Source organism: Anomaloglossus baeobatrachus, unplaced genomic scaffold (genome assembly GCF_048569485.1).
Source record: "Anomaloglossus baeobatrachus isolate aAnoBae1 unplaced genomic scaffold, aAnoBae1.hap1 Scaffold_3368, whole genome shotgun sequence".
NCBI lineage: Eukaryota > Metazoa > Chordata > Amphibia > Anura > Aromobatidae > Anomaloglossus > Anomaloglossus baeobatrachus.
In genome coordinates, this window is record NW_027442743.1 from 22,778 (window position 1) to 48,537 (window position 25,760).

At 46.9% G+C, this 25,760-nt stretch overlaps 19 non-coding genes and 1 pseudogene across 19 annotated transcripts; all 20 read left to right on the forward strand.

Annotated features, from left to right (window-relative positions):
* Positions 1–1,093: 1,093 nt before the first annotated feature.
* LOC142271474 (U2 spliceosomal RNA) lies at positions 1,094–1,284 on the forward strand. Its single transcript, XR_012736519.1, has one exon. It is a non-coding gene; the product is annotated as a U2 spliceosomal RNA (small nuclear RNA).
* A 1,117-nt stretch (positions 1,285–2,401) lies between these two features.
* LOC142271476 (U2 spliceosomal RNA) lies at positions 2,402–2,592 on the forward strand. The gene has a single exon (XR_012736520.1). It is a non-coding gene; the product is annotated as a U2 spliceosomal RNA (small nuclear RNA).
* Positions 2,593–3,709: 1,117 nt separating this feature from the next.
* LOC142271477 (U2 spliceosomal RNA) lies at positions 3,710–3,900 on the forward strand. The gene has a single exon (XR_012736521.1). It is a non-coding gene; the product is annotated as a U2 spliceosomal RNA (small nuclear RNA).
* A 1,117-nt stretch (positions 3,901–5,017) lies between these two features.
* LOC142271478 (U2 spliceosomal RNA) lies at positions 5,018–5,208 on the forward strand. Its single transcript, XR_012736522.1, has one exon. It is a non-coding gene; the product is annotated as a U2 spliceosomal RNA (small nuclear RNA).
* Positions 5,209–6,325: 1,117 nt separating this feature from the next.
* On the forward strand, positions 6,326–6,516 carry LOC142271479 (U2 spliceosomal RNA). Its single transcript, XR_012736523.1, has one exon. It is a non-coding gene; the product is annotated as a U2 spliceosomal RNA (small nuclear RNA).
* Positions 6,517–7,633: 1,117 nt separating this feature from the next.
* Positions 7,634–7,824, forward strand: LOC142271480 (U2 spliceosomal RNA). The gene has a single exon (XR_012736524.1). It is a non-coding gene; the product is annotated as a U2 spliceosomal RNA (small nuclear RNA).
* Positions 7,825–8,941: 1,117 nt separating this feature from the next.
* On the forward strand, positions 8,942–9,132 carry LOC142271481 (U2 spliceosomal RNA). Its single transcript, XR_012736525.1, has one exon. It is a non-coding gene; the product is annotated as a U2 spliceosomal RNA (small nuclear RNA).
* A 1,117-nt stretch (positions 9,133–10,249) lies between these two features.
* LOC142271482 (U2 spliceosomal RNA) lies at positions 10,250–10,440 on the forward strand. The gene has a single exon (XR_012736526.1). It is a non-coding gene; the product is annotated as a U2 spliceosomal RNA (small nuclear RNA).
* A 1,117-nt stretch (positions 10,441–11,557) lies between these two features.
* LOC142271483 (U2 spliceosomal RNA) lies at positions 11,558–11,748 on the forward strand. The gene has a single exon (XR_012736527.1). It is a non-coding gene; the product is annotated as a U2 spliceosomal RNA (small nuclear RNA).
* A 1,117-nt stretch (positions 11,749–12,865) lies between these two features.
* LOC142271485 (U2 spliceosomal RNA) lies at positions 12,866–13,056 on the forward strand. The gene has a single exon (XR_012736529.1). It is a non-coding gene; the product is annotated as a U2 spliceosomal RNA (small nuclear RNA).
* Positions 13,057–14,172: 1,116 nt separating this feature from the next.
* LOC142271487 (U2 spliceosomal RNA) lies at positions 14,173–14,363 on the forward strand. The gene has a single exon (XR_012736530.1). It is a non-coding gene; the product is annotated as a U2 spliceosomal RNA (small nuclear RNA).
* A 1,117-nt stretch (positions 14,364–15,480) lies between these two features.
* On the forward strand, positions 15,481–15,671 carry LOC142271488 (U2 spliceosomal RNA). Its single transcript, XR_012736531.1, has one exon. It is a non-coding gene; the product is annotated as a U2 spliceosomal RNA (small nuclear RNA).
* Positions 15,672–16,788: 1,117 nt separating this feature from the next.
* Positions 16,789–16,979, forward strand: LOC142271489 (U2 spliceosomal RNA). The gene has a single exon (XR_012736532.1). It is a non-coding gene; the product is annotated as a U2 spliceosomal RNA (small nuclear RNA).
* A 1,117-nt stretch (positions 16,980–18,096) lies between these two features.
* On the forward strand, positions 18,097–18,287 carry LOC142271490 (U2 spliceosomal RNA). The gene has a single exon (XR_012736533.1). It is a non-coding gene; the product is annotated as a U2 spliceosomal RNA (small nuclear RNA).
* Positions 18,288–19,404: 1,117 nt separating this feature from the next.
* Positions 19,405–19,546, forward strand: LOC142271460 (U2 spliceosomal RNA; annotated as a pseudogene).
* Positions 19,547–20,243: 697 nt separating this feature from the next.
* LOC142271458 (U2 spliceosomal RNA) lies at positions 20,244–20,438 on the forward strand. The gene has a single exon (XR_012736507.1). It is a non-coding gene; the product is annotated as a U2 spliceosomal RNA (small nuclear RNA).
* A 1,117-nt stretch (positions 20,439–21,555) lies between these two features.
* LOC142271491 (U2 spliceosomal RNA) lies at positions 21,556–21,746 on the forward strand. Its single transcript, XR_012736534.1, has one exon. It is a non-coding gene; the product is annotated as a U2 spliceosomal RNA (small nuclear RNA).
* A 1,117-nt stretch (positions 21,747–22,863) lies between these two features.
* Positions 22,864–23,054, forward strand: LOC142271492 (U2 spliceosomal RNA). Its single transcript, XR_012736535.1, has one exon. It is a non-coding gene; the product is annotated as a U2 spliceosomal RNA (small nuclear RNA).
* A 1,117-nt stretch (positions 23,055–24,171) lies between these two features.
* LOC142271493 (U2 spliceosomal RNA) lies at positions 24,172–24,362 on the forward strand. Its single transcript, XR_012736536.1, has one exon. It is a non-coding gene; the product is annotated as a U2 spliceosomal RNA (small nuclear RNA).
* A 1,117-nt stretch (positions 24,363–25,479) lies between these two features.
* On the forward strand, positions 25,480–25,670 carry LOC142271494 (U2 spliceosomal RNA). The gene has a single exon (XR_012736537.1). It is a non-coding gene; the product is annotated as a U2 spliceosomal RNA (small nuclear RNA).
* The last annotated feature ends 90 nt before the right edge of the window (positions 25,671–25,760 follow it).

A 25,760-nucleotide genomic window follows, 5' to 3' on the forward strand; every position in this document is an offset into this window, starting at 1 on the left:
ACTCGATTCACCTGATTCATATTAGCCCGATTAGCGAATTGAAATGAATTTTTATCTAACACACTTTTTACTTGCTTTATTCATCCAAATAGCAAACTCATCACCACTCAACTTCACCAACTCTGCTATGTCCCGTGCAGTATCTTGTTGTCAGTCTAATCTAGATCATGTGTAATTGAATGGAATAGATCCCTTTTGGACAAAGTGGAGTCAGATGCTGCAGTGACCACAGGTGTGAGAGGATCTACAATTGGCATCTGGTGTTATCTCTCTGCTTCCACTCCAAATAAAGTTACCTGTTGTTACCTGAACGTCAAATACTAAGAATGGGCGGCCTATGAAAGAATTAGTACTTTCATTAAGTATACTAAACCGGCTAATTGGGAATAGACAAACTGTAAAAAGCCCTCTGAGAAAGCCCCTCTCTAACCTTTGTTAGTAAGCTTTTCTGTAGCCTGCCTGTTGATGTATTTTCGGTTTGAACAGTGCACAACATGAAGAGACGGAACACTGGCGGCTTGTCACAATGCCCCCCGATGACATCACAATAGCGCTGCTGCCTAGAAAACAAGCTGCGCAGAAGAAGTTGTTCTTTGGGTGGGAGGGTGGGCTAGTGGAAGGAGGGGGCAATCTCTTTTTTTCCCGGGTGGTAGGGGGATGACAGGAGAAGGGAAGCGGGTGGTGAGAAAGGTACAGAGGGCAGGGTTTGGGGGCTGGGAAGGAAAGGGAAAAGATTAGGGTTTGGGGATGATGAAAGGGCTTTCTACGGGTAAGGATGGCAAAGGGTGGCAGTGACGGAAAGTCAGGCAACCTGTCCTGTCCGTCTTTTTGTATCGTGAATTGGAAAGACTGCAAGGGGGAGGGGAGTTGCTTGCGCCCTAAAGGAGGAGTTATTCAGATTCATTGCAGTGGGCGGCGGCTGCAAAACGCACCATTCTTCTTGTTTTTGCTCTGCAAAGCAGCCTTTTCAAGGGTTGGCTTGGGTGACAAAATGTCTTGTGTAGGCGTGGGTTTGTCTCCCTCTCGCTCTCTCTCCCTAAGATGTGTCCGGCATAGGCCAGGGTGCCACTCGAGGCCCAAACCAATTCTGGTTATCGCTTCTCGGCCTTTTGGCTAAGATCAAGTGTAGTATCTGTTCTTATCAGTTTAATATCTGATACGTCCCCTATCTGGGGACCATATATTAAATGGATTTTTAGAACAGGGAGATGGAAAAAGAGCTTGCTCTGTCCACTCCACGCATTGACCTGGTATTGCAGTACCTCCAGGAACGGTGCACCCCTTCTTAACCCAGTTTCCAAAAGCAGAACTCGATTCACCTGATTCATATTAGCCCGATTAGCGAATTGAAATGAATTTTTATCTAACACACTTTTTACTTGCTTTATTCATCCAAATAGCAAACTCATCACCACTCAACTTCACCAACTCTGCTATGTCCCGTGCAGTATCTTGTTGTCAGTCTAATCTAGATCATGTGTAATTGAATGGAATAGATCCCTTTTGGACAAAGTGGAGTCAGATGCTGCAGTGACCACAGGTGTGAGAGGATCTACAATTGGCATCTGGTGTTATCTCTCTGCTTCCACTCCAAATAAAGTTACCTGTTGTTACCTGAACGTCAAATACTAAGAATGGGCGGCCTATGAAAGAATTAGTACTTTCATTAAGTATACTAAACCGGCTAATTGGGAATAGACAAACTGTAAAAAGCCCTCTGAGAAAGCCCCTCTCTAACCTTTGTTAGTAAGCTTTTCTGTAGCCTGCCTGTTGATGTATTTTCGGTTTGAACAGTGCACAACATGAAGAGACGGAACACTGGCGGCTTGTCACAATGCCCCCCGATGACATCACAATAGCGCTGCTGCCTAGAAAACAAGCTGCGCAGAAGAAGTTGTTCTTTGGGTGGGAGGGTGGGCTAGTGGAAGGAGGGGGCAATCTCTTTTTTTCCCGGGTGGTAGGGGGATGACAGGAGAAGGGAAGCGGGTGGTGAGAAAGGTACAGAGGGCAGGGTTTGGGGGCTGGGAAGGAAAGGGAAAAGATTAGGGTTTGGGGATGATGAAAGGGCTTTCTACGGGTAAGGATGGCAAAGGGTGGCAGTGACGGAAAGTCAGGCAACCTGTCCTGTCCGTCTTTTTGTATCGTGAATTGGAAAGACTGCAAGGGGGAGGGGAGTTGCTTGCGCCCTAAAGGAGGAGTTATTCAGATTCATTGCAGTGGGCGGCGGCTGCAAAACGCACCATTCTTCTTGTTTTTGCTCTGCAAAGCAGCCTTTTCAAGGGTTGGCTTGGGTGACAAAATGTCTTGTGTAGGCGTGGGTTTGTCTCCCTCTCGCTCTCTCTCCCTAAGATGTGTCCGGCATAGGCCAGGGTGCCACTCGAGGCCCAAACCAATTCTGGTTATCGCTTCTCGGCCTTTTGGCTAAGATCAAGTGTAGTATCTGTTCTTATCAGTTTAATATCTGATACGTCCCCTATCTGGGGACCATATATTAAATGGATTTTTAGAACAGGGAGATGGAAAAAGAGCTTGCTCTGTCCACTCCACGCATTGACCTGGTATTGCAGTACCTCCAGGAACGGTGCACCCCTTCTTAACCCAGTTTCCAAAAGCAGAACTCGATTCACCTGATTCATATTAGCCCGATTAGCGAATTGAAATGAATTTTTATCTAACACACTTTTTACTTGCTTTATTCATCCAAATAGCAAACTCATCACCACTCAACTTCACCAACTCTGCTATGTCCCGTGCAGTATCTTGTTGTCAGTCTAATCTAGATCATGTGTAATTGAATGGAATAGATCCCTTTTGGACAAAGTGGAGTCAGATGCTGCAGTGACCACAGGTGTGAGAGGATCTACAATTGGCATCTGGTGTTATCTCTCTGCTTCCACTCCAAATAAAGTTACCTGTTGTTACCTGAACGTCAAATACTAAGAATGGGCGGCCTATGAAAGAATTAGTACTTTCATTAAGTATACTAAACCGGCTAATTGGGAATAGACAAACTGTAAAAAGCCCTCTGAGAAAGCCCCTCTCTAACCTTTGTTAGTAAGCTTTTCTGTAGCCTGCCTGTTGATGTATTTTCGGTTTGAACAGTGCACAACATGAAGAGACGGAACACTGGCGGCTTGTCACAATGCCCCCCGATGACATCACAATAGCGCTGCTGCCTAGAAAACAAGCTGCGCAGAAGAAGTTGTTCTTTGGGTGGGAGGGTGGGCTAGTGGAAGGAGGGGGCAATCTCTTTTTTTCCCGGGTGGTAGGGGGATGACAGGAGAAGGGAAGCGGGTGGTGAGAAAGGTACAGAGGGCAGGGTTTGGGGGCTGGGAAGGAAAGGGAAAAGATTAGGGTTTGGGGATGATGAAAGGGCTTTCTACGGGTAAGGATGGCAAAGGGTGGCAGTGACGGAAAGTCAGGCAACCTGTCCTGTCCGTCTTTTTGTATCGTGAATTGGAAAGACTGCAAGGGGGAGGGGAGTTGCTTGCGCCCTAAAGGAGGAGTTATTCAGATTCATTGCAGTGGGCGGCGGCTGCAAAACGCACCATTCTTCTTGTTTTTGCTCTGCAAAGCAGCCTTTTCAAGGGTTGGCTTGGGTGACAAAATGTCTTGTGTAGGCGTGGGTTTGTCTCCCTCTCGCTCTCTCTCCCTAAGATGTGTCCGGCATAGGCCAGGGTGCCACTCGAGGCCCAAACCAATTCTGGTTATCGCTTCTCGGCCTTTTGGCTAAGATCAAGTGTAGTATCTGTTCTTATCAGTTTAATATCTGATACGTCCCCTATCTGGGGACCATATATTAAATGGATTTTTAGAACAGGGAGATGGAAAAAGAGCTTGCTCTGTCCACTCCACGCATTGACCTGGTATTGCAGTACCTCCAGGAACGGTGCACCCCTTCTTAACCCAGTTTCCAAAAGCAGAACTCGATTCACCTGATTCATATTAGCCCGATTAGCGAATTGAAATGAATTTTTATCTAACACACTTTTTACTTGCTTTATTCATCCAAATAGCAAACTCATCACCACTCAACTTCACCAACTCTGCTATGTCCCGTGCAGTATCTTGTTGTCAGTCTAATCTAGATCATGTGTAATTGAATGGAATAGATCCCTTTTGGACAAAGTGGAGTCAGATGCTGCAGTGACCACAGGTGTGAGAGGATCTACAATTGGCATCTGGTGTTATCTCTCTGCTTCCACTCCAAATAAAGTTACCTGTTGTTACCTGAACGTCAAATACTAAGAATGGGCGGCCTATGAAAGAATTAGTACTTTCATTAAGTATACTAAACCGGCTAATTGGGAATAGACAAACTGTAAAAAGCCCTCTGAGAAAGCCCCTCTCTAACCTTTGTTAGTAAGCTTTTCTGTAGCCTGCCTGTTGATGTATTTTCGGTTTGAACAGTGCACAACATGAAGAGACGGAACACTGGCGGCTTGTCACAATGCCCCCCGATGACATCACAATAGCGCTGCTGCCTAGAAAACAAGCTGCGCAGAAGAAGTTGTTCTTTGGGTGGGAGGGTGGGCTAGTGGAAGGAGGGGGCAATCTCTTTTTTTCCCGGGTGGTAGGGGGATGACAGGAGAAGGGAAGCGGGTGGTGAGAAAGGTACAGAGGGCAGGGTTTGGGGGCTGGGAAGGAAAGGGAAAAGATTAGGGTTTGGGGATGATGAAAGGGCTTTCTACGGGTAAGGATGGCAAAGGGTGGCAGTGACGGAAAGTCAGGCAACCTGTCCTGTCCGTCTTTTTGTATCGTGAATTGGAAAGACTGCAAGGGGGAGGGGAGTTGCTTGCGCCCTAAAGGAGGAGTTATTCAGATTCATTGCAGTGGGCGGCGGCTGCAAAACGCACCATTCTTCTTGTTTTTGCTCTGCAAAGCAGCCTTTTCAAGGGTTGGCTTGGGTGACAAAATGTCTTGTGTAGGCGTGGGTTTGTCTCCCTCTCGCTCTCTCTCCCTAAGATGTGTCCGGCATAGGCCAGGGTGCCACTCGAGGCCCAAACCAATTCTGGTTATCGCTTCTCGGCCTTTTGGCTAAGATCAAGTGTAGTATCTGTTCTTATCAGTTTAATATCTGATACGTCCCCTATCTGGGGACCATATATTAAATGGATTTTTAGAACAGGGAGATGGAAAAAGAGCTTGCTCTGTCCACTCCACGCATTGACCTGGTATTGCAGTACCTCCAGGAACGGTGCACCCCTTCTTAACCCAGTTTCCAAAAGCAGAACTCGATTCACCTGATTCATATTAGCCCGATTAGCGAATTGAAATGAATTTTTATCTAACACACTTTTTACTTGCTTTATTCATCCAAATAGCAAACTCATCACCACTCAACTTCACCAACTCTGCTATGTCCCGTGCAGTATCTTGTTGTCAGTCTAATCTAAATCATGTGTAATTGAATGGAATAGATCCCTTTTGGACAAAGTGGAGTCAGATGCTGCAGTGACCACAGGTGTGAGAGGATCTACAATTGGCTTCTGGTGTTATCTCTCTGCTTCCACTCCAAATAAAGTTACCTGTTGTTACCTGAACGTCAAATACTAAGAATGGGCGGCCTATGAAAGAATTAGTACTTTCATTAAGTATACTAAACCGGCTAATTGGGAATAGACAAACTGTAAAAAGCCCTCTGAGAAAGCCCCTCTCTAACCTTTGTTAGTAAGCTTTTCTGTAGCCTGCCTGTTGATGTATTTTCGGTTTGAACAGTGCACAACATGAAGAGACGGAACACTGGCGGCTTGTCACAATGCCCCCCGATGACATCACAATAGCGCTGCTGCCTAGAAAACAAGCTGCGCAGAAGAAGTTGTTCTTTGGGTGGGAGGGTGGGCTAGTGGAAGGAGGGGGCAATCTCTTTTTTTCCCGGGTGGTAGGGGGATGACAGGAGAAGGGAAGCGGGTGGTGAGAAAGGTACAGAGGGCAGGGTTTGGGGGCTGGGAAGGAAAGGGAAAAGATTAGGGTTTGGGGATGATGAAAGGGCTTTCTACGGGTAAGGATGGCAAAGGGTGGCAGTGACGGAAAGTCAGGCAACCTGTCCTGTCCGTCTTTTTGTATCGTGAATTGGAAAGACTGCAAGGGGGAGGGGAGTTGCTTGCGCCCTAAAGGAGGAGTTATTCAGATTCATTGCAGTGGGCGGCGGCTGCAAAACGCACCATTCTTCTTGTTTTTGCTCTGCAAAGCAGCCTTTTCAAGGGTTGGCTTGGGTGACAAAATGTCTTGTGTAGGCGTGGGTTTGTCTTCCTCTCGCTCTCTCTCCCTAAGATGTGTCCGGCATAGGCCAGGGTGCCACTCGAGGCCCAAACCAATTCTGGTTATCGCTTCTCGGCCTTTTGGCTAAGATCAAGTGTAGTATCTGTTCTTATCAGTTTAATATCTGATACGTCCCCTATCTGGGGACCATATATTAAATGGATTTTTAGAACAGGGAGATGGAAAAAGAGCTTGCTCTGTCCACTCCACGCATTGACCTGGTATTGCAGTACCTCCAGGAACGGTGCACCCCTTCTTAACCCAGTTTCCAAAAGCAGAACTCGATTCACCTGATTCATATTAGCCCGATTAGCGAATTGAAATGAATTTTTATCTAACACACTTTTTACTTGCTTTATTCATCCAAATAGCAAACTCATCACCACTCAACTTCACCAACTCTGCTATGTCCCGTGCAGTATCTTGTTGTCAGTCTAATCTAGATCATGTGTAATTGAATGGAATAGATCCCTTTTGGACAAAGTGGAGTCAGATGCTGCAGTGACCACAGGTGTGAGAGGATCTACAATTGGCATCTGGTGTTATCTCTCTGCTTCCACTCCAAATAAAGTTACCTGTTGTTACCTGAACGTCAAATACTAAGAATGGGCGGCCTATGAAAGAATTAGTACTTTCATTAAGTATACTAAACCGGCTAATTGGGAATAGACAAACTGTAAAAAGCCCTCTGAGAAAGCCCCTCTCTAACCTTTGTTAGTAAGCTTTTCTGTAGCCTGCCTGTTGATGTATTTTCGGTTTGAACAGTGCACAACATGAAGAGACGGAACACTGGCGGCTTGTCACAATGCCCCCCGATGACATCACAATAGCGCTGCTGCCTAGAAAACAAGCTGCGCAGAAGAAGTTGTTCTTTGGGTGGGAGGGTGGGCTAGTGGAAGGAGGGGGCAATCTCTTTTTTTCCCGGGTGGTAGGGGGATGACAGGAGAAGGGAAGCGGGTGGTGAGAAAGGTACAGAGGGCAGGGTTTGGGGGCTGGGAAGGAAAGGGAAAAGATTAGGGTTTGGGGATGATGAAAGGGCTTTCTACGGGTAAGGATGGCAAAGGGTGGCAGTAACGGAAAGTCAGGCAACCTGTCCTGTCCGTCTTTTTGTATCGTGAATTGGAAAGACTGCAAGGGGGAGGGGAGTTGCTTGCGCCCTAAAGGAGGAGTTATTCAGATTCATTGCAGTGGGCGGCGGCTGCAAAACGCACCATTCTTCTTGTTTTTGCTCTGCAAAGCAGCCTTTTCAAGGGTTGGCTTGGGTGACAAAATGTCTTGTGTAGGCGTGGGTTTGTCTCCCTCTCGCTCTCTCTCCCTAAGATGTGTCCGGCATAGGCCAGGGTGCCACTCGAGGCCCAAACCAATTCTGGTTATCGCTTCTCGGCCTTTTGGCTAAGATCAAGTGTAGTATCTGTTCTTATCAGTTTAATATCTGATACGTCCCCTATCTGGGGACCATATATTAAATGGATTTTTAGAACAGGGAGATGGAAAAAGAGCTTGCTCTGTCCACTCCACGCATTGACCTGGTATTGCAGTACCTCCAGGAACGGTGCACCCCTTCTTAACCCAGTTTCCAAAAGCAGAACTCGATTCACCTGATTCATATTAGCCCGATTAGCGAATTGAAATGAATTTTTATCTAACACACTTTTTACTTGCTTTATTCATCCAAATAGCAAACTCATCACCACTCAACTTCACCAACTCTGCTATGTCCCGTGCAGTATCTTGTTGTCAGTCTAATCTAGATCATGTGTAATTGAATGGAATAGATCCCTTTTGGACAAAGTGGAGTCAGATGCTGCAGTGACCACAGGTGTGAGAGGATCTACAATTGGCATCTGGTGTTATCTCTCTGCTTCCACTCCAAATAAAGTTACCTGTTGTTACCTGAACGTCAAATACTAAGAATGGGCGGCCTATGAAAGAATTAGTACTTTCATTAAGTATACTAAACCGGCTAATTGGGAATAGACAAACTGTAAAAAGCCCTCTGAGAAAGCCCCTCTCTAACCTTTGTTAGTAAGCTTTTCTGTAGCCTGCCTGTTGATGTATTTTCGGTTTGAACAGTGCACAACATGAAGAGACGGAACACTGGCGGCTTGTCACAATGCCCCCCGATGACATCACAATAGCGCTGCTGCCTAGAAAACAAGCTGCGCAGAAGAAGTTGTTCTTTGGGTGGGAGGGTGGGCTAGTGGAAGGAGGGGGCAATCTCTTTTTTTCCCGGGTGGTAGGGGGATGACAGGAGAAGGGAAGCGGGTGGTGAGAAAGGTACAGAGGGCAGGGTTTGGGGGCTGGGAAGGAAAGGGAAAAGATTAGGGTTTGGGGATGATGAAAGGGCTTTCTACGGGTAAGGATGGCAAAGGGTGGCAGTGACGGAAAGTCAGGCAACCTGTCCTGTCCGTCTTTTTGTATCGTGAATTGGAAAGACTGCAAGGGGGAGGGGAGTTGCTTGCGCCCTAAAGGAGGAGTTATTCAGATTCATTGCAGTGGGCGGCGGCTGCAAAACGCACCATTCTTCTTGTTTTTGCTCTGCAAAGCAGCCTTTTCAAGGGTTGGCTTGGGTGACAAAATGTCTTGTGTAGGCGTGGGTTTGTCTCCCTCTCGCTCTCTCTCCCTAAGATGTGTCCGGCATAGGCCAGGGTGCCACTCGAGGCCCAAACCAATTCTGGTTATCGCTTCTCGGCCTTTTGGCTAAGATCAAGTGTAGTATCTGTTCTTATCAGTTTAATATCTGATACGTCCCCTATCTGGGGACCATATATTAAATGGATTTTTAGAACAGGGAGATGGAAAAAGAGCTTGCTCTGTCCACTCCACGCATTGACCTGGTATTGCAGTACCTCCAGGAACGGTGCACCCCTTCTTAACCCAGTTTCCAAAAGCAGAACTCGATTCACCTGATTCATATTAGCCCGATTAGCGAATTGAAATGAATTTTTATCTAACACACTTTTTACTTGCTTTATTCATCCAAATAGCAAACTCATCACCACTCAACTTCACCAACTCTGCTATGTCCCGTGCAGTATCTTGTTGTCAGTCTAATCTAGATCATGTGTAATTGAATGGAATAGATCCCTTTTGGACAAAGTGGAGTCAGATGCTGCAGTGACCACAGGTGTGAGAGGATCTACAATTGGCATCTGGTGTTATCTCTCTGCTTCCACTCCAAATAAAGTTACCTGTTGTTACCTGAACGTCAAATACTAAGAATGGGCGGCCTATGAAAGAATTAGTACTTTCATTAAGTATACTAAACCGGCTAATTGGGAATAGACAAACTGTAAAAAGCCCTCTGAGAAAGCCCCTCTCTAACCTTTGTTAGTAAGCTTTTCTGTAGCCTGCCTGTTGATGTATTTTCGGTTTGAACAGTGCACAACATGAAGAGACGGAACACTGGCGGCTTGTCACAATGCCCCCCGATGACATCACAATAGCGCTGCTGCCTAGAAAACAAGCTGCGCAGAAGAAGTTGTTCTTTGGGTGGGAGGGTGGGCTAGTGGAAGGAGGGGGCAATCTCTTTTTTTCCCGGGTGGTAGGGGGATGACAGGAGAAGGGAAGCGGGTGGTGAGAAAGGTACAGAGGGCAGGGTTTGGGGGCTGGGAAGGAAAGGGAAAAGATTAGGGTTTGGGGATGATGAAAGGGCTTTCTACGGGTAAGGATGGCAAAGGGTGGCAGTGACGGAAAGTCAGGCAACCTGTCCTGTCCGTCTTTTTGTATCGTGAATTGGAAAGACTGCAAGGGGGAGGGGAGTTGCTTGCGCCCTAAAGGAGGAGTTATTCAGATTCATTGCAGTGGGCGGCGGCTGCAAAACGCACCATTCTTCTTGTTTTTGCTCTGCAAAGCAGCCTTTTCAAGGGTTGGCTTGGGTGACAAAATGTCTTGTGTAGGCGTGGGTTTGTCTCCCTCTCGCTCTCTCTCCCTAAGATGTGTCCGGCATAGGCCAGGGTGCCACTCGAGGCCCAAACCAATTCTGGTTATCGCTTCTCGGCCTTTTGGCTAAGATCAAGTGTAGTATCTGTTCTTATCAGTTTAATATCTGATACGTCCCCTATCTGGGGACCATATATTAAATGGATTTTTAGAACAGGGAGATGGAAAAAGAGCTTGCTCTGTCCACTCCACGCATTGACCTGGTATTGCAGTACCTCCAGGAACGGTGCACCCCTTCTTAACCCAGTTTCCAAAAGCAGAACTCGATTCACCTGATTCATATTAGCCCGATTAGCGAATTGAAATGAATTTTTATCTAACACACTTTTTACTTGCTTTATTCATCCAAATAGCAAACTCATCACCACTCAACTTCACCAACTCTGCTATGTCCCGTGCAGTATCTTGTTGTCAGTCTAATCTAGATCATGTGTAATTGAATGGAATAGATCCCTTTTGGACAAAGTGGAGTCAGATGCTGCAGTGACCACAGGTGTGAGAGGATCTACAATTGGCATCTGGTGTTATCTCTCTGCTTCCACTCCAAATAAAGTTACCTGTTGTTACCTGAACGTCAAATACTAAGAATGGGCGGCCTATGAAAGAATTAGTACTTTCATTAAGTATACTAAACCGGCTAATTGGGAATAGACAAACTGTAAAAAGCCCTCTGAGAAAGCCCCTCTCTAACCTTTGTTAGTAAGCTTTTCTGTAGCCTGCCTGTTGATGTATTTTCGGTTTGAACAGTGCACAACATGAAGAGACGGAACACTGGCGGCTTGTCACAATGCCCCCCGATGACATCACAATAGCGCTGCTGCCTAGAAAACAAGCTGCGCAGAAGAAGTTGTTCTTTGGGTGGGAGGGTGGGCTAGTGGAAGGAGGGGGCAATCTCTTTTTTTCCCGGGTGGTAGGGGGATTACAGGAGAAGGGAAGCGGGTGGTGAGAAAGGTACAGAGGGCAGGGTTTGGGGGCTGGGAAGGAAAGGGAAAAGATTAGGGTTTGGGGATGATGAAAGGGCTTTCTACGGGTAAGGATGGCAAAGGGTGGCAGTGACGGAAAGTCAGGCAACCTGTCCTGTCCGTCTTTTTGTATCGTGAATTGGAAAGACTGCAAGGGGGAGGGGAGTTGCTTGCGCCCTAAAGGAGGAGTTATTCAGATTCATTGCAGTGGGCGGCGGCTGCAAAACGCACCATTCTTCTTGTTTTTGCTCTGCAAAGCAGCCTTTTCAAGGGTTGGCTTGGGTGACAAAATGTCTTGTGTAGGCGTGGGTTTGTCTCCCTCTCGCTCTCTCTCCCTAAGATGTGTCCGGCATAGGCCAGGGTGCCACTCGAGGCCCAAACCAATTCTGGTTATCGCTTCTCGGCCTTTTGGCTAAGATCAAGTGTAGTATCTGTTCTTATCAGTTTAATATCTGATACGTCCCCTATCTGGGGACCATATATTAAATGGATTTTTAGAACAGGGAGATGGAAAAAGAGCTTGCTCTGTCCACTCCACGCATTGACCTGGTATTGCAGTACCTCCAGGAACGGTGCACCCCTTCTTAACCCAGTTTCCAAAAGCAGAACTCGATTCACCTGATTCATATTAGCCCGATTAGCGAATTGAAATGAATTTTTATCTAACACACTTTTTACTTGCTTTATTCATCCAAATAGCAAACTCATCACCACTCAACTTCACCAACTCTGCTATGTCCCGTGCAGTATCTTGTTGTCAGTCTAATCTAGATCATGTGTAATTGAATGGAATAGATCCCTTTTGGACAAAGTGGAGTCAGATGCTGCAGTGACCACAGGTGTGAGAGGATCTACAATTGGCATCTGGTGTTATCTCTCTGCTTCCACTCCAAATAAAGTTACCTGTTGTTACCTGAACGTCAAATACTAAGAATGGGCGGCCTATGAAAGAATTAGTACTTTCATTAAGTATACTAAACCGGCTAATTGGGAATAGACAAACTGTAAAAAGCCCTCTGAGAAAGCCCCTCTCTAACCTTTGTTAGTAAGCTTTTCTGTAGCCTGCCTGTTGATGTATTTTCGGTTTGAACAGTGCACAACATGAAGAGACGGAACACTGGCGGCTTGTCACAATGCCCCCCGATGACATCACAATAGCGCTGCTGCCTAGAAAACAAGCTGCGCAGAAGAAGTTGTTCTTTGGGTGGGAGGGTGGGCTAGTGGAAGGAGGGGGCAATCTCTTTTTTTCCCGGGTGGTAGGGGGATGACAGGAGAAGGGAAGCGGGTGGTGAGAAAGGTACAGAGGGCAGGGTTTGGGGGCTGGGAAGGAAAGGGAAAAGATTAGGGTTTGGGGATGATGAAAGGGCTTTCTACGGGTAAGGATGGCAAAGGGTGGCAGTGACGGAAAGTCAGGCAACCTGTCCTGTCCGTCTTTTTGTATCGTGAATTGGAAAGACTGCAAGGGGGAGGGGAGTTGCTTGCGCCCTAAAGGAGGAGTTATTCAGATTCATTGCAGTGGGCGGCGGCTGCAAAACGCACCATTCTTCTTGTTTTTGCTCTGCAAAGCAGCCTTTTCAAGGGTTGGCTTGGGTGACAAAATGTCTTGTGTAGGCGTGGGTTTGTCTCCCTCTCGCTCTCTCTCCCTAAGATGTGTCCGGCATAGGCCAGGGTGCCACTCGAGGCCCAAACCAATTCTGGTTATCGCTTCTCGGCCTTTTGGCTAAGATCAAGTGTAGTATCTGTTCTTATCAGTTTAATATCTGATACGTCCCCTATCTGGGGACCATATATTAAATGGATTTTTAGAACAGGGAGATGGAAAAAGAGCTTGCTCTGTCCACTCCACGCATTGACCTGGTATTGCAGTACCTCCAGGAACGGTGCACCCCTTCTTAACCCAGTTTCCAAAAGCAGAACTCGATTCACCTGATTCATATTAGCCCGATTAGCGAATTGAAATGAATTTTTATCTAACACACTTTTTACTTGCTTTATTCATCCAAATAGCAAACTCATCACCACTCAACTTCACCAACTCTGCTATGTCCCGTGCAGTATCTTGTTGTCAGTCTAATCTAGATCATGTGTAATTGAATGGAATAGATCCCTTTTGGACAAAGTGGAGTCAGATGCTGCAGTGACCACAGGTGTGAGAGGATCTACAATTGGCATCTGGTGTTATCTCTCTGCTTCCACTCCAAATAAAGTTACCTGTTGTTACCTGAACGTCAAATACTAAGAATGGGCGGCCTATGAAAGAATTAGTACTTTCATTAAGTATACTAAACCGGCTAATTGGGAATAGACAAACTGTAAAAAGCCCTCTGAGAAAGCCCCTCTCTAACCTTTGTTAGTAAGCTTTTCTGTAGCCTGCCTGTTGATGTATTTTCGGTTTGAACAGTGCACAACATGAAGAGACGGAACACTGGCGGCTTGTCACAATGCCCCCCGATGACATCACAATAGCGCTGCTGCCTAGAAAACAAGCTGCGCAGAAGAAGTTGTTCTTTGGGTGGGAGGGTGGGCTAGTGGAAGGAGGGGGCAATCTCTTTTTTTCCGGGTGGTAGGGGGATGACAGGAGAAGGGAAGCGGGTGGTGAGAAAGGTACAGAGGGCAGGGTTTGGGGGCTGGGAAGGAAAGGGAAAAGATTAGGGTTTGGGGATGATGAAAGGGCTTTCTACGGGTAAGGATGGCAAAGGGTGGCAGTGACGGAAAGTCAGGCAACCTGTCCTGTCCGTCTTTTTGTATCGTGAATTGGAAAGACTGCAAGGGGGAGGGGAGTTGCTTGCGCCCTAAAGGAGGAGTTATTCAGATTCATTGCAGTGGGCGGCGGCTGCAAAACGCACCATTCTTCTTGTTTTTGCTCTGCAAAGCAGCCTTTTCAAGGGTTGGCTTGGGTGACAAAATGTCTTGTGTAGGCGTGGGTTTGTCTCCCTCTCGCTCTCTCTCCCTAAGATGTGTCCGGCATAGGCCAGGGTGCCACTCGAGGCCCAAACCAATTCTGGTTATCGCTTCTCGGCCTTTTGGCTAAGATCAAGTGTAGTATCTGTTCTTATCAGTTTAATATCTGATACGTCCCCTATCTGGGGACCATATATTAAATGGATTTTTAGAACAGGGAGATGGAAAAAGAGCTTGCTCTGTCCACTCCACGCATTGACCTGGTATTGCAGTACCTCCAGGAACGGTGCACCCCTTCTTAACCCAGTTTCCAAAAGCAGAACTCGATTCACCTGATTCATATTAGCCCGATTAGCGAATTGAAATGAATTTTTATCTAACACACTTTTTACTTGCTTTATTCATCCAAATAGCAAACTCATCACCACTCAACTTCACCAACTCTGCTATGTCCCGTGCAGTATCTTGTTGTCAGTCTAATCTAGATCATGTGTAATTGAATGGAATAGATCCCTTTTGGACAAAGTGGAGTCAGATGCTGCAGTGACCACAGGTGTGAGAGGATCTACAATTGGCATCTGGTGTTATCTCTCTGCTTCCACTCCAAATAAAGTTACCTGTTGTTACCTGAACGTCAAATACTAAGAATGGGCGGCCTATGAAAGAATTAGTACTTTCATTAAGTATACTAAACCGGCTAATTGGGAATAGACAAACTGTAAAAAGCCCTCTGAGAAAGCCCCTCTCTAACCTTTGTTAGTAAGCTTTTCTGTAGCCTGCCTGTTGATGTATTTTCGGTTTGAACAGTGCACAACATGAAGAGACGGAACACTGGCGGCTTGTCACAATGCCCCCCGATGACATCACAATAGCGCTGCTGCCTAGAAAACAAGCTGCGCAGAAGAAGTTGTTCTTTGGGTGGGAGGGTGGGCTAGTGGAAGGAGGGGGCAATCTCTTTTTTTCCCGGGTGGTAGGGGGATGACAGGAGAAGGGAAGCGGGTGGTGAGAAAGGTACAGAGGGCAGGGTTTGGGGGCTGGGAAGGAAAGGGAAAAGATTAGGGTTTGGGGATGATGAAAGGGCTTTCTACGGGTAAGGATGGCAAAGGGTGGCAGTGACGGAAAGTCAGGCAACCTGTCCTGTCCGTCTTTTTGTATCGTGAATTGGAAAGACTGCAAGGGGGAGGGGAGTTGCTTGCGCCCTAAAGGAGGAGTTATTCAGATTCATTGCAGTGGGCGGCGGCTGCAAAACGCACCATTCTTCTTGTTTTTGCTCTGCAAAGCAGCCTTTTCAAGGGTTGGCTTGGGTGACAAAATGTCTTGTGTAGGCGTGGGTTTGTCTCCCTCTCGCTCTCTCTCCCTAAGATGTGTCCGGCATAGGCCAGGGTGCCACTCGAGGCCCAAACCAATTCTGGTTATCGCTTCTCGGCCTTTTGGCTAAGATCAAGTGTAGTATCTGTTCTTATCAGTTTAATATCTGATACGTCCCCTATCTGGGGACCATATATTAAATGGATTTTTAGAACAGGGAGATGGAAAAAGAGCTTGCTCTGTCCACTCCACGCATTGACCTGGTATTGCAGTACCTCCAGGAACGGTGCACCCCTTCTTAACCCAGTTTCCAAAAGCAGAACTCGATTCACCTGATTCATATTAGCCCGATTAGCGAATTGAAATGAATTTTTATCTAACACACTTTTTACTTGCTTTATTCATCCAAATAGCAAACTCATCACCACTCAACTTCACCAACTCTGCTATGTCCCGTGCAGTATCTTGTTGTCAGTCTAATCTAGATCATGTGTAATTGAATGGAATAGATCCCTTTTGGACAAAGTGGAGTCAGATGCTGCAGTGACCACAGGTGTGAGAGGATCTACAATTGGCATCTGGTGTTATCTCTCTGCTTCCACTCCAAATAAAGTTACCTGTTGTTACCTGAACGTCAAATACTAAGAATGGGCGGCCTATGAAAGAATTAGTACTTTCATTAAGTATACTAAACCGGCTAATTGGGAATAGACAAACTGTAAAAAGCCCTCTGAGAAAGCCCCTCTCTAACCTTTGTTAGTAAGCTTTTCTGTAGCCTGCCTGTTGATGTATTTTCGGTTTGAACAGTGCACAACATGAAGAGACGGAACACTGGCGGCTTGTCACAATGCCCCCCGATGACATCACAATAGCGCTGCTGCCTAGAAAACAAGCTGCGCAGAAGAAGTTGTTCTTTGGGTGGGAGGGTGGGCTAGTGGAAGGAGGGGGCAATCTCTTTTTTTCCCGGGTGGTAGGGGGATGACAGGAGAAGGGAAGCGGGTGGTGAGAAAGGTACAGAGGGCAGGGTTTGGGGGCTGGGAAGGAAAGGGAAAAGATTAGGGTTTGGGGATGATGAAAGGGCTTTCTACGGGTAAGGATGGCAAAGGGTGGCAGTGACGGAAAGTCAGGCAACCTGTCCTGTCCGTCTTTTTGTATCGTGAATTGGAAAGACTGCAAGGGGGAGGGGAGTTGCTTGCGCCCTAAAGGAGGAGTTATTCAGATTCATTGCAGTGGGCGGCGGCTGCAAAACGCACCATTCTTCTTGTTTTTGCTCTGCAAAGCAGCCTTTTCAAGGGTTGGCTTGGGTGACAAAATGTCTTGTGTAGGCGTGGGTTTGTCTCCCTCTCGCTCTCTCTCCCTAAGATGTGTCCGGCATAGGCCAGGGTGCCACTCGAGGCCCAAACCAATTCTGGTTATCGCTTCTCGGCCTTTTGGCTAAGATCAAGTGTAGTATCTGTTCTTATCAGTTTAATATCTGATACGTCCCCTATCTGGGGACCATATATTAAATGGATTTTTAGAACAGGGAGATGGAAAAAGAGCTTGCTCTGTCCACTCCACGCATTGACCTGGTATTGCAGTACCTCCAGGAACGGTGCACCCCTTCTTAACCCAGTTTCCAAAAGCAGAACTCGATTCACCTGATTCATATTAGCCCGATTAGCGAATTGAAATGAATTTTTATCTAACACACTTTTTACTTGCTTTATTCATCCAAATAGCAAACTCATCACCACTCAACTTCACCAACTCTGCTATGTCCCGTGCAGTATCTTGTTGTCAGTCTAATCTAGATCATGTGTAATTGAATGGAATAGATCCCTTTTGGACAAAGTGGAGTCAGATGCTGCAGTGACCACAGGTGTGAGAAGATCTACAATTGGCATCTGGTGTTATCTCTCTGCTTCCACTCCAAATAAAGTTACCTGTTGTTACCTGAACGTCAAATACTAAGAATGGGCGGCCTATGAAAGAATTAGTACTTTCATTAAGTATACTAAACCGGCTAATTGGGAATAGACAAACTGTAAAAAGCCCTCTGAGAAAGACCCTCTCTAACCTTTGTTAGTAAGCTTTTCTGTAGCCTGCCTGTTGATGTATTTTCGGTTTGAACAGTGCACAACATGAAGAGACGGAACACTGGCGGCTTGTCACAATGCCCCCCGATGACATCACAATAGCGCTGCTGCCTAGAAAACAAGCTGCGCAGAAGAAGTTGTTCTTTGGGTGGGAGGGTGGGCTAGTGGAAGGAGGGGGCAATCTCTTTTTTTCCCGGGTGGTAGGGGGATGACAGGAGAAGGGAAGCGGGTGGTGAGAAAGGTACAGAGGGCAGGGTTTGGGGGCTGGGAAGGAAAGGGAAAAGATTAGGGTTTGGGGATGATGAAAGGGCTTTCTACGGGTAAGGATGGCAAAGGGTGGCAGTGACGGAAAGTCAGGCAACCTGTCCTGTCCGTCTTTTTGTATCGTGAATTGGAAAGACTGCAAGGGGGAGGGGAGTTGCTTGCGCCCTAAAGGAGGAGTTATTCAGATTCATTGCAGTGGGCGGCGGCTGCAAAACGCACCATTCTTCTTGTTTTTGCTCTGCAAAGCAGCCTTTTCAAGGGTTGGCTTGGGTGACAAAATGTCTTGTGTAGGCGTGGGTTTGTCTCCCTCTCGCTCTCTCTCCCTAAGATGTGTCCGGCATAGGCCAGGGTGCCACTCGAGGCCCAAACCAATTCTGGTTATCGCTTCTCGGCCTTTTGGCTAAGATCAAGTGTAGTATCTGTTCTTATCAGTTTAATATCTGATACGTCCCCTATCTGGGGACCATATATTAAATGGATTTTTAGAACAGGGAGATGGAAAAAGAGCTTGCTCTGTCCACTCCACGCATTGACCTGGTATTGCAGTACCTCCAGGAACGGTGCACCCCTTCTTAACCCAGTTTCCAAAAGCAGAACTCGATTCACCTGATTCATATTAGCCCGATTAGCGAATTGAAATGAATTTTTATCTAACACACTTTTTACTTGCTTTATTCATCCAAATAGCAAACTCATCACCACTCAACTTCACCAACTCTGCTATGTCCCGTGCAGTATCTTGTTGTCAGTCTAATCTAGATCATGTGTAATTGAATGGAATAGATCCCTTTTGGACAAAGTGGAGTCAGATGCTGCAGTGACCACAGGTGTGAGAGGATCTACAATTGGCATCTGGTGTTATCTCTCTGCTTCCACTCCAAATAAAGTTACCTGTTGTTACCTGAACGTCAAATACTAAGAATGGGCGGCCTATGAAAGAATTAGTACTTTCATTAAGTATACTAAACCGGCTAATTGGGAATAGACAAACTGTAAAAAGCCCTCTGAGAAAGCCCCTCTCTAACCTTTGTTAGTAAGCTTTTCTGTAGCCTGCCTGTTGATGTATTTTCGGTTTGAACAGTGCACAACATGAAGAGACGGAACACTGGCGGCTTGTCACAATGCCCCCCGATGACATCACAATAGCGCTGCTGCCTAGAAAACAAGCTGCGCAGAAGAAGTTGTTCTTTGGGTGGGAGGGTGGGCTAGTGGAAGGAGGGGGCAATCTCTTTTTTTCCCGGGTGGTAGGGGGATGACAGGAGAAGGGAAGCGGGTGGTGAGAAAGGTACAGAGGGCAGGGTTTGGGGGCTGGGAAGGAAAGGGAAAAGATTAGGGTTTGGGGATGATGAAAGGGCTTTCTACGGGTAAGGATGGCAAAGGGTGGCAGTGACGGAAAGTCAGGCAACCTGTCCTGTCCGTCTTTTTGTATCGTGAATTGGAAAGACTGCAAGGGGGAGGGGAGTTGCTTGCGCCCTAAAGGAGGAGTTATTCAGATTCATTGCAGTGGGCGGCGGCTGCAAAACGCACCATTCTTCTTGTTTTTGCTCTGCAAAGCAGCCTTTTCAAGGGTTGGCTTGGGTGACAAAATGTCTTGTGTAGGCGTGGGTTTGTCTCCCTCTCGCTCTCTCTCCCTAAGATGTGTCCGGCATAGGCCAGGGTGCCACTCGAGGCCCAAACCAATTCTGGTTATCGCTTCTCGGCCTTTTGGCTAAGATCAAGTGTAGTATCGTTCGAAAAGGTGGTTTAAGGCTCCGGCCACCTTAGTACAATGATGCAATGCACACTGGAAGGTTGCGCTTGTTAGTACTTTGGGAGGATAGTATATCCATCTAGAGGAAACCATGGCCCTACCAGGATCGAGGCTATTAGACTGAGTAAGTGTGGGGGTTATGGTGCAATGTGCCCCAGGAATGGACACCCTGGAGGGAGTCTGAACTTGCTAGGTTGGGACCCTAGTAAGCCTCAGACTCTGTCGCACGCCGCGCCTTGCCTATTCATACTTTCCAAGCATATTGCCCTATCCCGGCCTTCTGGCTAAGAAGGGAAATTTTTATAATCCCGGTCGGAGGTCCGGTCAGCTTTGGGCTGAGAAACCAACACCCGGTTGGAGGTCCGGGTCAGCTTTGGCTGAGAAACCAACACCCGGTTGGAGGTCCGGTTAGCCTTGGGCTGAGAAACCAACACCCGGTTGGAGGTCCGGTCAGCCTTGGGCTGAGAAACCAACACCCGGTTGGAGGTCCGGTCAGCCTTGGGCTGAGAAACCAACACCGGTTGACGGTCCGGGCAGTCTCGGCTGCGAAACCAACGACTAGTAGCTCCCTACTCCACTTGGGTAAGATGCCTCGGTGGACGCTGGGAGCAACAACAAGGCTCAACCAGGCTTCGGCTTGGGGGAGCACCGAAGATCCCTGACCCTCGCTGTGGCCTTCTGGCTCGGAGGGACGGGGTTGGTTTTTGGGGATCCTTTTCTCACGGAGGGTTCCACACGAATCCTAGCCTTTGCACTGTTTTTGGTGTGACTTCGGTCATGCATTTTTGCGGTGCTTTGGAAAGCTTCATTAAATCAAAATCTGTTCTTATCAGTTTAATATCTGATACATCTCCTATCTGGGGACCATATATTAAATGGATTTTTAGAACAGGGAGATGGAAAAAGAGCTTGCTCTGTCCACTCCACGCATTGACCTGGTATTGCAGTACCTCCAGGAACGGTGCACCCCTTCTTAACCCAGTTTCCAAAAGCAGAACTCGATTCACCTGATTCATATTAGCCCGATTAGCGAATTGAAATGAATTTTTATCTAACACACTTTTTACTTGCTTTATTCATCCAAATAGCAAACTCATCACCACTCAACTTCACCAACTCTGCTATGTCCCGTGCAGTATCTTGTTGTCAGTCTAATCTAGATCATGTGTAATTGAATGGAATAGATCCCTTTTGGACAAAGTGGAGTCAGATGCTGCAGTGACCACAGGTGTGAGAGGATCTACAATTGGCATCTGGTGTTATCTCTCTGCTTCCACTCCAAATAAAGTTACCTGTTGTTACCTGAACGTCAAATACTAAGAATGGGCGGCCTATGAAAGAATTAGTACTTTCATTAAGTATACTAAACCGGCTAATTGGGAATAGACAAACTGTAAAAAGCCCTCTGAGAAAGCCCCTCTCTAACCTTTGTTAGTAAGCTTTTCTGTAGCCTGCCTGTTGATGTATTTTCGGTTTGAACAGTGCACAACATGAAGAGACGGAACACTGGCGGCTTGTCACAATGCCCCCCGATGACATCACAATAGCGCTGCTGCCTAGAAAACAAGCTGCGCAGAAGAAGTTGTTCTTTGGGTGGGAGGGTGGGCTAGTGGAAGGAGGGGGCAATCTCTTTTTTTCCCGGGTGGTAGGGGGATGACAGGAGAAGGGAAGCGGGTGGTGAGAAAGGTACAGAGGGCAGGGTTTGGGGGCTGGGAAGGAAAGGGAAAAGATTAGGGTTTGGGGATGATGAAAGGGCTTTCTACGGGTAAGGATGGCAAAGGGTGGCAGTGACGGAAAGTCAGGCAACCTGTCCTGTCCGTCTTTTTGTATCGTGAATTGGAAAGACTGCAAGGGGGAGGGGAGTTGCTTGCGCCCTAAAGGAGGAGTTATTCAGATTCATTGCAGTGGGCGGCGGCTGCAAAACGCACCATTCTTCTTGTTTTTGCTCTGCAAAGCAGCCTTTTCAAGGGTTGGCTTGGGTGACAAAATGTCTTGTGTAGGCGTGGGTTTGTCTCCCTCTCGCTCTCTCTCCCTAAGATGTGTCCGGCATAGGCCAGGGTGCCACTCGAGGCCCAAACCAATTCTGGTTATCGCTTCTCGGCCTTTTGGCTAAGATCAAGTGTAGTATCTGTTCTTATCAGTTTAATATCTGATACGTCCCCTATCTGGGGACCATATATTAAATGGATTTTTAGAACAGGGAGATGGAAAAAGAGCTTGCTCTGTCCACTCCACGCATTGACCTGGTATTGCAGTACCTCCAGGAACGGTGCACCCCTTCTTAACCCAGTTTCCAAAAGCAGAACTCGATTCACCTGATTCATATTAGCCCGATTAGCGAATTGAAATGAATTTTTATCTAACACACTTTTTACTTGCTTTATTCATCCAAATAGCAAACTCATCACCACTCAACTTCACCAACTCTGCTATGTCCCGTGCAGTATCTTGTTGTCAGTCTAATCTAGATCATGTGTAATTGAATGGAATAGATCCCTTTTGGACAAAGTGGAGTCAGATGCTGCAGTGACCACAGGTGTGAGAGGATCTACAATTGGCATCTGGTGTTATCTCTCTGCTTCCACTCCAAATAAAGTTACCTGTTGTTACCTGAACGTCAAATACTAAGAATGGGCGGCCTATGAAAGAATTAGTACTTTCATTAAGTATACTAAACCGGCTAATTGGGAATAGACAAACTGTAAAAAGCCCTCTGAGAAAGCCCCTCTCTAACCTTTGTTAGTAAGCTTTTCTGTAGCCTGCCTGTTGATGTATTTTCGGTTTGAACAGTGCACAACATGAAGAGACGGAACACTGGCGGCTTGTCACAATGCCCCCCGATGACATCACAATAGCGCTGCTGCCTAGAAAACAAGCTGCGCAGAAGAAGTTGTTCTTTGGGTGGGAGGGTGGGCTAGTGGAAGGAGGGGGCAATCTCTTTTTTTCCCGGGTGGTAGGGGGATGACAGGAGAAGGGAAGCGGGTGGTGAGAAAGGTACAGAGGGCAGGGTTTGGGGGCTGGGAAGGAAAGGGAAAAGATTAGGGTTTGGGGATGAGGAAAGGGCTTTCTACGGGTAAGGATGGCAAAGGGTGGCAGTGACGGAAAGTCAGGCAACCTGTCCTGTCCGTCTTTTTGTATCGTGAATTGGAAAGACTGCAAGGGGGAGGGGAGTTGCTTGCGCCCTAAAGGAGGAGTTATTCAGATTCATTGCAGTGGGCGGTGGCTGCAAAACGCACCATTCTTCTTGTTTTTGCTCTGCAAAGCAGCCTTTTCAAGGGTTGGCTTGGGTGACAAAATGTCTTGTGTAGGCGTGGGTTTGTCTCCCTCTCGCTCTCTCTCCCTAAGATGTGTCCGGCATAGGCCAGGGTGCCACTCGAGGCCCAAACCAATTCTGGTTATCGCTTCTCGGCCTTTTGGCTAAGATCAAGTGTAGTATCTGTTCTTATCAGTTTAATATCTGATACGTCCCCTATCTGGGGACCATATATTAAATGGATTTTTAGAACAGGGAGATGGAAAAAGAGCTTGCTCTGTCCACTCCACGCATTGACCTGGTATTGCAGTACCTCCAGGAACGGTGCACCCCTTCTTAACCCAGTTTCCAAAAGCAGAACTCGATTCACCTGATTCATATTAGCCCGATTAGCGAATTGAAATGAATTTTTATCTAACACACTTTTTACTTGCTTTATTCATCCAAATAGCAAACTCATCACCACTCAACTTCACCAACTCTGCTATGTCCCGTGCAGTATCTTGTTGTCAGTCTAATCTAGATCATGTGTAATTGAATGGAATAGATCCCTTTTGGACAAAGTGGAGTCAGATGCTGCAGTGACCACAGGTGTGAGAGGATCTACAATTGGCATCTGGTGTTATCTCTCTGCTTCCACTCCAAATAAAGTTACCTGTTGTTACCTGAACGTCAAATACTAAGAATGGGCGGCCTATGAAAGAATTAGTACTTTCATTAAGTATACTAAACCGGCTAATTGGGAATAGACAAACTGTAAAAAGCCCTCTGAGAAAGCCCCTCTCTAACCTTTGTTAGTAAGCTTTTCTGTAGCCTGCCTGTTGATGTATTTTCGGTTTGAACAGTGCACAACATGAAGAGACGGAACACTGGCGGCTTGTCACAATGCCCCCCGATGACATCACAATAGCGCTGCTGCCTAGAAAACAAGCTGCGCAGAAGAAGTTGTTCTTTGGGTGGGAGGGTGGGCTAGTGGAAGGAGGGGGCAATCTCTTTTTTTCCCGGGTGGTAGGGGGATGACAGGAGAAGGGAAGCGGGTGGTGAGAAAGGTACAGAGGGCAGGGTTTGGGGGCTGGGAAGGAAAGGGAAAAGATTAGGGTTTGGGGATGATGAAAGGGCTTTCTACGGGTAAGGATGGCAAAGGGTGGCAGTGACGGAAAGTCAGGCAACCTGTCCTGTCCGTCTTTTTGTATCGTGAATTGGAAAGACTGCAAGGGGGAGGGGAGTTGCTTGCGCCCTAAAGGAGGAGTTATTCAGATTCATTGCAGTGGGCGGCGGCTGCAAAACGCACCATTCTTCTTGTTTTTGCTCTGCAAAGCAGCCTTTTCAAGGGTTGGCTTGGGTGACAAAATGTCTTGTGTAGGCGTGGGTTTGTCTCCCTCTCGCTCTCTCTCCCTAAGATGTGTCCGGCATAGGCCAGGGTGCCACTCGAGGCCCAAACCAATTCTGGTTATCGCTTCTCGGCCTTTTGGCTAAGATCAAGTGTAGTATCTGTTCTTATCAGTTTAATATCTGATACGTCCCCTATCTGGGGACCATATATTAAATGGATTTTTAGAACAGGGAGATGGAAAAAGAGCTTGCTCTGTCCACTCCACGCATTGACCTGGTATTGCAGTACCTCCAGGAACGGTGCACCCCTTCTTAACCCAGTTTCCAAAAGCAGAACTCGATTCACCTGATTCATATTAGCCCGATTAGCGAATTGAAATGAATTTTTATCTAACACACTTTTTACTTGCTTTATTCATCCAAATAGCAAACTCATCACCACTCAACTTCACCAACTCTGCTATGTCCCGTGCAGTATCTTGTTGTCAGTCTAATCTAGATCATGTGTAATTGAATGGAATAGATCCCTTTTGGACAAAGTGGAGTCAGATGCTGCAGTGACCACAGGTGTGAGAGGATCTACAATTGGCATCTGGTGTTATCTCTCTGCTTCCACTCCAAATAAAGTTACCTGTTGTTACCTGAACGTCAAATACTAAGAATGGGCGGCCTATGAAAGAATTAGTACTTTCATTAAGTATACTAAACCGGCTAATTGGGAATAGACAAACTGTAAAAAGCCCTCTGAGAAAGCCCCTCTCTAACCTTTGTTAGTAAGCTTTTCTGTAGCCTGCCTGTTGATGTATTTTCGGTTTGAACAGTGCACAACATGAAGAGACGGAACACTGGCGGCTTGTCACAATGCCCCCCGATGACATCACAATAGCGCTGCTGCCTAGAAAACAAGCTGCGCAGAAGAAGTTGTTCTTTGGGTGGGAGGGTGGGCTAGTGGAAGGAGGGGGCAATCTCTTTTTTTCCCGGGTGGTAGGGGGATGACAGGAGAAGGGAAGCGGGTGGTGAGAAAGGTACAGAGGGCAGGGTTTGGGGGCTGGGAAGGAAAGGGAAAAGATTAGGGTTTGGGGATGATGAAAGGGCTTTCTACGGGTAAGGATGGCAAAGGGTGGCAGTGACGGAAAGTCAGGCAACCTGTCCTGTCCGTCTTTTTGTATCGTGAATTGGAAAGACTGCAAGGGGGAGGGGAGTTGCTTGCGCCCTAAAGGAGGAGTTATTCAGATTCATTGCAGTGGGCGGCGGCTGCAAAACGCACCATTCTTCTTGTTTTTGCTCTGCAAAGCAGCCTTTTCAAGGGTTGGCTTGGGTGACAAAATGTCTTGTGTAGGCGTGGGTTTGTCTCCCTCTCGCTCTCTCTCCCTAAGATGTGTCCGGCATAGGCCAGGGTGCCACTCGAGGCCCAAACCAATTCTGGTTATCGCTTCTCGGCCTTTTGGCTAAGATCAAGTGTAGTATCTGTTCTTATCAGTTTAATATCTGATACGTCCCCTATCTGGGGACCATATATTAAATGGATTTTTAGAACAGGGAGATGGAAAAAGAGCTTGCTCTGTCCACTCCACGCATTGACCTGGTATTGCAGTACCTCCAGGAACGGTGCACCCCTTCTTAACCCAGTTTCCAAAAGCAGAACTCGATTCACCTGATTCATATTAGCCCGATTAGCGAATTGAAATGAATTTTTATCTAACACACTT